Below are 8,185 nucleotides of genomic sequence, written 5' to 3'. Positions count from 1 at the left end.
AATACACTACAAGAACTGACCGAAAGAAGGAAACATGAGAAATATAAGGAGTGGAGCGAAAGATAATATAAAAAGGAGCGAAAGATACATACATATATATATAAGTGTACGAGTTCAATTTCTGCACACACTCGATACACAAGAGAAATAATATTATATATACAGAGGAGGAAGGAGCGATAAACGTGCAACAACGCTTCCTCGTGAAAAATACTTGAACGATCATGCACAGAGAGGTATCTCGATACCTGCTTTGCTGTATGACTAGACGGCTTACGCGCGGAGAGTTCATCTCCCGTCCGTCGGAAATTTCGAACGGCTTACGCGCGGAGAAATACACTTCTCCCGTCCGTCGAAATTTTTTTTTTTTACTTTGAACAAGGCGCATAGAGCCCGCCGAACCACGATTTCCGTGCGTCTTACATCTTTCGACGATGGGACGATCCACGCGAAGAGTTGTTTCGTGCTCGCGCGAGGTGCGATAGCGTCGATTCGCTTTTCTGTACGGGGAGAAATAGAACGATGAGTTGACTTATCGGGTCTTCGTTGGAATTACCGTCGCTGGCATTGTAAACTCCAGATGACCTTGTGATTCCTTCGTCGGGCACTGGTAAAGGGTGGCGATGATTCGTTCTATAATAGAAATACCCGTCGTAGCGATTCGGCCGAGACACCCGCCACGAAACACTCTCTCGTCGTGGAATCCCCGCGTCGGAGAGTAAAACGCGCGAAGGCTTACTATGAGAGAAGAAATAGTATATGCCGGTGGTTCGCGTGTGTAGGCTCTATACGAAATTGCGATTCAAGAGAGTAGGAAAAGACGCGATGAACCACGATTTCCGTGCGTCTTACGTCTCTCGACGATGGGACGATCCACGCGAAGAGTTGTTACGTGCTCGCGCGAGGTGCGATAGCGTCGATTCGCTTTTCTGTACGGGGAGAAATAGAACGATGAGCTGACTTATCGGGTCTTCGTTGGAATTACCGTCGCTGGCATTGTAAACTCCAGATGACCTTGTGATTCCTTCGTCGGGCACTGGTAAAGGGTGGCGATGATTCGTTCTATAATAGAAATACCCGTCGTAGCGTTTCGGCCTAGTCACCCGCCACGAAACACTCTCTCGTCGTGGAATCCCCGCGTCGGAGAGTAAAACGCCGAAGGCTTACTTATGAAACTTACGTCTCTCGACGATGGGACGATCCACGCGAAGAGTTGTTACGTGCACGCGTATGGTGCGATTGCGTCGATTCGCTTTTCTGTACGGGGAGCAATAGAACGTTGAGTTGACTTATCGGGTCTTCGTTGGAATTACCGTCGCTGGCATTGTAAACTCCAGATGACCTTGTGATTCCTTCGTCGGGCACTGGTAAAGGGTGGCGATGATGCGTTCTATAATAGAAATACCCGTCGTAGCGTTTCTTCCGAGTCAACCCGCTCACGAAACACTCTCTCGTCGTGGAATCCCCGCGTCGGAGAGTAAAACGCGAATTCATAGTATGGAAACTTACGTCTCTCGACGATGGGACGATCCACGCGAAGAGTTGTTACGTGCACGCGTATGGTGCGATTGCGTCGATTCGCTTTTCTGTACGGGGAGTAATAGAACGTTGAGTTGACTTATCGGGTCTTCGTTGGAATTACCGTCGCTGGCATTGTAAACTCCAGATGACCTTGTGATTCCTTCGTCGGGCACTGGTAAAGGGTGGCGATGATGCGTTCTATAATAGAAATACCCGTCGTAGCGTTTCTTCCGAGTCAACCCGCTCACGAAACTCTCTCTCGTCGTGGAATCCCCGCGTCGGAGAGTAAAACGCGAATTCATACTATGAAAACTTACGTCTCTCGACGATGGGACGATCCACGCGAAGAGTTGTTTACGGGCACGCGTATGGTGCGATTGCGTCGATTCGCTTTTCTGTACGGGGAGAAATAGAACGTTGAGTTGACTTATCGGGTCTTCGTTGGAATTACCGTCGCTGGCATTGTAAACTCCAGATGACCTTGTGATTCCTTCGTCGGGCACTGGTAAAGGGTGGCGATGATGCGTTCTATAATAGAAATACCCGTCGTAGCGTTTCTTCCGAGTCAACCCGCTCACGAAACTCTCTCTCGTCGTGGAATCCCCGCGTCGGAGAGTAAAACGCGAATTAATACTATGAAAACTTACGTCTCTCGACGATGGGACGATCCACGCGAAGAGTTGTTTACGTGCACGCGTATGGTGCGATTGCGTCGATTCGCTTTTCTGTACGGGGAGAAATAGAACGTTGAGTTGACTTATCGGGTCTTCGTTGGAATTACCGTCGCTGGCATTGTAAACTCCAGATGACCTTGTGATTCCTTCGTCGGGCACTGGTAAAGGGTGGCGATGATGCGTTCTATAATAGAAATACCCGTCGTAGCGTTTCTTCCGAGTCAACCCGCTCACGAAACTCTCTCTCTCGTCGTGGAATCCCCGCGTCGGAGAGTAAAACGCCGAAGGCTTACTATGAAACTTACGTCTCTCGACGATGGGACGATCCACGCGAAGAGTTGTTACGTGCACGCGTATGGTGCGATTGCGTCGATTCGCTTTTCTGTACGGGGAGTAATAGAACGTTGAGTTGACTTATCGGGTCTTCGTTGGAATTACCGTCGCTGGCATTGTAAACTCCAGATGACCTTGTGATTCCTTCGTCGGGCACTGGTAAAGGGTGGCGATGATGCGTTCTATAATAGAAATACCCGTCGTAGCGTTTCTTCCGAGTCAACCCGCTCACGAAACTCTCTCTCGTCGTGGAATCCCCGCGTCGGAGAGTAAAACGCGAATTCATAGTATGGAAACTTACGTCTCTCGACGATGGGACGATCCACGCGAAGAGTTGTTACGTGCACGCGTATGGTGCGATTGCGTCGATTCGCTTTTCTGTACGGGGAGCAATAGAACGTTGAGTTGACTTATCGGGTCTTCGTTGGAATTACCGTCGCTGGCATTGTAAACTCCAGATGACCTTGTGATTCCTTCGTCGGGCACTGGTAAAGGGTGGCGATGATGCGTTCTATAATAGAAATACCCGTCGTAGCGTTTCTTCCGAGTCAACCCGCTCACGAAACTCTCTCTCGTCGTGGAATCCCCGCGTCGGAGAGTAAAACGCGAATTCATAGTATGGAAACTTACGTCTCTCGACGATGGGACGATCCACGCGAAGAGTTGTTACGTGCACGCGTATGGTGCGATTGCGTCGATTCGCTTTTCTGTACGGGGAGCAATAGAACGTTGAGTTGACTTATCGGGTCTTCGTTGGAATTACCGTCGCTGGCATTGTAAACTCCAGATGACCTTGTGATTCCTTCGTCGGGCACTGGTAAAGGGTGGCGATGATGCGTTCTATAATAGAAATACCCGTCGTAGCGTTTCTTCCGAGTCAACCCGCTCACGAAACTCTCTCTCGTCGTGGAATCCCCGCGTCGGAGGGTAAAACGCGATATATAATAGTATATGCCAGTGGTTCGCGCGCGTCGTCTCTGAGATACGCGGTCGACAGAGTTCCGAAAACACGTGATGTGCCACGATTTCCGTGCGTCTTACATCTTTCGACGATGGGACGATCCACGCGAAGAGAACGTTCGTGCTTGCGTGAGGTGCAACAGCGTCGATTCGCTTTTCTGTACGGGGAGAAATAGAACGTTGAGTTGACTTATCGGGTCTTCGTTGGAATTACCGTCGCTGGCATTGTAAACTCCAGATGACCTTGTGATTCCTTCGTCGGGCACTGGTAAAGGGTGGCGATGATTCGTTCTATAATAGTAATACCCGTCGTAGCGTTTCGACCGATGTCACCCGCCACGAAAGTCTCTCTCGACGTGGAAACCCCGCGCCGAAGAGTAAACGCGAAGGCTTACCATACGAAAGAAAACGGTATTATACGCCTGTGGTATGTGCGTCTCGGCTCTGTGATACGCGATCGGCAGAGTTACAAAAAAACGTTGATGGGCCACGATTTCCGTGCGTCTTACATCTTTCGACGATGGGACGATCCACGCGAAGAGTAGTTACGTGCTCGCGCGAGGTGCGATAGCGTCGATTCGCTTTTCTGTACGGGGAGAAATAGAACGATGAGTTGACTTATCGGGTCTTCGTTGGAATTACCGTCGCTGGCATTGTGAACTCCAGATGACCTTGTGATTCCTTCGTCGGGCACTGGTAAAGGGTGGCGATGATTCGTTCTATAATAGAAATACCCGTCGTAGCGATTCGGCCGAGTCACCCGCCACGAAACTCTCTCTCGTCGTGGAATCCCCATGTCGGAGAGTAAAACGCGAAGGCTAACTATATATAAGAAATATATAGTATTATTTATGCCTGTGGTTCTCCGTTTGCCCTACTCTCAGATACGCGACTCGGAGAGTTACGAATAATCGTGATGGACCACGATTTCTGTACGTCTTACATCTTTCGACGATGGGACGATCCACGCGAAGAGATCATTCCTGCTTGCGTGAGGTGCGATAGCGCCGATTCGCTTTTCTGTACGGGGAGAAATAGAACGATGAGTTGACTTATCGGGTCTTCGTTGGAATTACCGTCGCTGGCATTGTAAACTCCAGATGACCTTGTGATTCCTTCGTCGGGCACTGGTAAAGGGTGGCGATGATGCGTTCTATAATAGAAATACCCGTCGTAGCGTTTCTTCCGAGTCAACCCGCTCACGAAACTCTCTCTCGTCGTGGAATCCCCGCGTCGGAGGGTAAAACGCGATATATAATAGTATATGCCAGTGGTTCGCGCGCGTCGTCTCTGAGATACGCGGTCGACAGAGTTCCGAAAACACGTGATGTGCCACGATTTCCGTGCGTCTTACATCTTTCGACGATGGGACGATCCACGCGAAGAGAACGTTCGTGCTTGCGTGAGGTGCAACAGCGTCGATTCGCTTTTCTGTACGGGGAGAAATAGAACGTTGAGTTGACTTATCGGGTCTTCGTTGGAATTACCGTCGCTGGCATTGTAAACTCCAGATGACCTTGTGATTCCTTCGTCGGGCACTGGTAAAGGGTGGCGATGATTCGTTCTATAATAGTAATACCCGTCGTAGCGTTTCGACCGATGTCACCCGCCACGAAAGTCTCTCTCGACGTGGAAACCCCGCGCCGAAGAGTAAACGCGAAGGCTTACCATACGAAAGAAAACGGTATTATACGCCTGTGGTATGTGCGTCTCGGCTCTGTGATACGCGATCGGCAGAGTTACAAAAAAACGTTGATGGGCCACGATTTCCGTGCGTCTTACATCTTTCGACGATGGGACGATCCACGCGAAGAGTAGTTACGTGCTCGCGCGAGGTGCGATAGCGTCGATTCGCTTTTCTGTACGGGGAGAAATAGAACGATGAGTTGACTTATCGGGTCTTCGTTGGAATTACCGTCGCTGGCATTGTGAACTCCAGATGACCTTGTGATTCCTTCGTCGGGCACTGGTAAAGGGTGGCGATGATTCGTTCTATAATAGAAATACCCGTCGTAGCGATTCGGCCGAGTCACCCGCCACGAAACTCTCTCTCGTCGTGGAATCCCCATGTCGGAGAGTAAAACGCGAAGGCTAACTATATATAAGAAATATATAGTATTATTTATGCCTGTGGTTCTCCGTTTGCCCTACTCTCAGATACGCGACTCGGAGAGTTACGAATAATCGTGATGGACCACGATTTCTGTACGTCTTACATCTTTCGACGATGGGACGATCCACGCGAAGAGATCATTCCTGCTTGCGTGAGGTGCGATAGCGCCGATTCGCTTTTCTGTACGGGGAGAAATAGAACGATGAGTTGACTTATCGGGTCTTCGTTGGAATTACCGTCGCTGGCATTGTAAACTCCAGATGACCTTGTGATTCCTTCGTCGGGCACTGGTAAAGGGTGGCGATGATTCGTTCTATAATAGAAATACCCGTCGTAGCGATTCGGCCGTGTCACCCGCCACGAAAATCTCTCTCGTCGTGGAATCCCCGCGTCGTAGAGTAAACGCGAAGGCTTGCTATAGAAGACTATAGTTTATACGCCTGTGGTTCACCGGTTGCCTGCTCTCCGGGGTACGCGATCGCGCAGGAGTTACGGAAGAACTTGATGGGCCACGATCTCCAAGCGGCTATATCTTTCGACGATGGGACGATTCACGCGAAGAGAACGTTCGTGCATGCGTGAGGTGCGATAGCGTTGATTCGCTTGTCTGTACGGGGAGAAATAGAACGATGAGTTGACTTATCGGGTCTTCGTTGGAATTACCGTCGCTGGCATTGTAAACTCCAGATGACCTTGTGATTCCTTCGTCGGGCACTGGTAAAGGGTGGCGATGATTCGTTCTATAATAGAAATACCCGTCGTAGCGTTTCGACCGATGTCACCCGCCACGAAATTCTCTCTCGTCGTGGAATCCCCGCGTCGGAGAGTAACCGCCGAAGGCTTGCTATAGAAGACTATAGTTTATACGCCTGTGGTTCACCGGTTGCCGGCTCTCCGGGGCACGCGATCGCGCGAAGGTTACGGAGGGACGTGAAGCGCCCGAGCAATGAAACGTCCGCAGGAGGAAACGAGCAACCGCCGAACATTGTTTCGCGACGTTTCCATAATGTATTGTCGTTTCGCTCGCATCCCGCTTCTTTCCCCTAGTTTCCTCGACGCGTAGTTTCGCAGCCTTAGTGGACGAATCATTCTCGATTCGAGGAAAGATATGCAGTGGGGCGTGCAATGAGCCCGCCAGAGACCACGATCTCCAATGCGTCTTTACATCTTTCGACGATGGGATGATCCACGCGAAGAGAACGTTCGTGCTTGCGCGAGGTGCGTTAGCGTCGATTCGCTTTTCTGTACGGGGAGAAATAGAACGATGAGTTGACTTATCGGGTCTTCGTTGGAATTACCGTCGCTGGCATTGTAAACTCCAGATGACCTTGTGATTCCTTCGTCGGGCACTGGTAAAGGGTGGCGATGATTCGTTCTATAATAGAAATACCCGTCGTAGCGATTCGGCCGAGTCACCCGCCACGAAACTGTCTCTCTTTCGTCGTGGAAACCCCGCGTCGGAGAGTAAAACGCGCGAAGGCTGTGACTGTAACATATATATATACAGTATACAATGCCTGTGGTTTTTGCGCGTGTCGGCTCTTCGGTATACGCGATCGGCCAGAGTTACGGAGGGACGGTGAAGCGCACGAGAAATTGAAACGGCCGCACGATTGGAACCGAGCAACCGTCGAACATTGTTTCGCGACGTTTCCATAATGCGTTTTCGTTTCGCTCGCATACCGCTTCTTTTCCCCTAGTCTCTGAGACGCGTTTTCGAGCCGTTCTTCTACTATCGATTCTCGTAGAGAGAAGGGACCGGGTAGTCTGGAAGTGGAACCCGCATCTTGCGTGTACCGTACACGGAATTGAGAGGACCGGCCGTGAAGCTCGTTTTAAAGCCGTGCGTCTGACACCCAACTCTTGCGCGCCAATTTCGCGGCAAGAGATAATATGGGACGAATGACCGGCAAAGAGCCAGCTGTGAAGTCTGTTTTTTTAATCGAATCCGTGGACGTGTGTATGCCGTAGCGTCGCTCGTCGTGTTCGTTCATGGTCGTTCCGAGAGAAAGAACGAAAGCGGTAACGAAGGGACCGGCCGTGAAGCTCGTTTTAAAGCCGCGCGTCTGACACCCAACTCTTGCGCGCCAATTTCGCGGCAAGAGATAACATGGGACGAATGACCGGCAAAGAGCCAGCTGTGAAGTCTTTTTTCATTATTTGCTTTCAATCGATCGATCGGTACGATTCGTGCAACGTTTCGCGCGATGCGACGCGAAAACATGCGCGCAACAATAGATGCGTCTGATCGGAAGAACGCGAGGGTCGACTGCACGCGATGGATTCAGTATCGGGTAGGATACAAAATATATCCCCGTCGTTTCCACGCGTGCGAGTCTTCTGCGTCTTTCGCGGGTTTTTGAATGCACTATACGCCCGGAACGTCGAGAAATATATACATATTACTTGAACGTTTTTCGTCTCGAAAGGCTTCGGTGTCGTCTCCAAGGCGACGCCTGAATCTCCTTCGCGCGCTGGTCGGAGATTCAGGTATCAACTTTTATCTTCTCTTTGAAAGAAGAGAGATATTAGGTCGAACAAATGAGAATAAAATTATATATGTGAAATATAAAATTTATACGAT

This window comes from Nomia melanderi, unplaced genomic scaffold, assembly GCF_051020985.1.
Source record: "Nomia melanderi isolate GNS246 unplaced genomic scaffold, iyNomMela1 scaffold0187, whole genome shotgun sequence".
NCBI lineage: Eukaryota > Metazoa > Arthropoda > Insecta > Hymenoptera > Halictidae > Nomia > Nomia melanderi.
Note: the sequence above shows the minus strand (reverse complement) of the source record.